The sequence below is a fragment of the Penaeus monodon genome, chromosome 31 (assembly GCF_015228065.2).
Source record: "Penaeus monodon isolate SGIC_2016 chromosome 31, NSTDA_Pmon_1, whole genome shotgun sequence".
In the NCBI taxonomy this organism is placed as follows: Eukaryota; Metazoa; Arthropoda; class Malacostraca; order Decapoda; family Penaeidae; genus Penaeus; species Penaeus monodon.
The window spans coordinates 27,971,518-27,972,095 of NC_051416.1; positions in this window are offsets into that span (position 1 = coordinate 27,971,518).

A 578-nucleotide genomic window follows, 5' to 3' on the forward strand; every position below is an offset into this window, starting at 1 on the left:
CCTATGCGAATTACAAAACACTCTACCTCTTTGATACAATATGAGAAAAAAGTGTACACAAATTAGATTTACATCACCAAGGAAGTGACTGTCCTAAAAGAGTCTATATATTTTTCCTTTTCTTATGTTCGTCCTTTTAATAAGAGGGACTTATTTGCCATATTCTTGTCTGTTATTTGTGTTTATTTTTGTCCTACATACGCATCCAATGGCAGCGATGTTTATCAGCGAATATCTATATGCTGATTTAGACGAAAAAGAATATTTGGATTTTTTTTTATGTTATAGGTAATCAGTCTTTCTGCTTCCGAATCACGTGATAAACTGAATTTTGATTGCAACCCATTTTTTTATTGTTGTAGTTATTAATCATATTACATATTATTCATCGGAGTGAGCCACATAAATCACTACAAAAGCACTGTGTATAAAAGTGATTATGAAATAATCATAGATATTTCTGAATATGTTATGAGAATTAATAATTTATCATCACTGGATGGATGTACACACCGCAGCCTTTTATCTAATGCTGATCTACTTATTTGAAATTATTGTTATAGATTTTCACGTCCCAG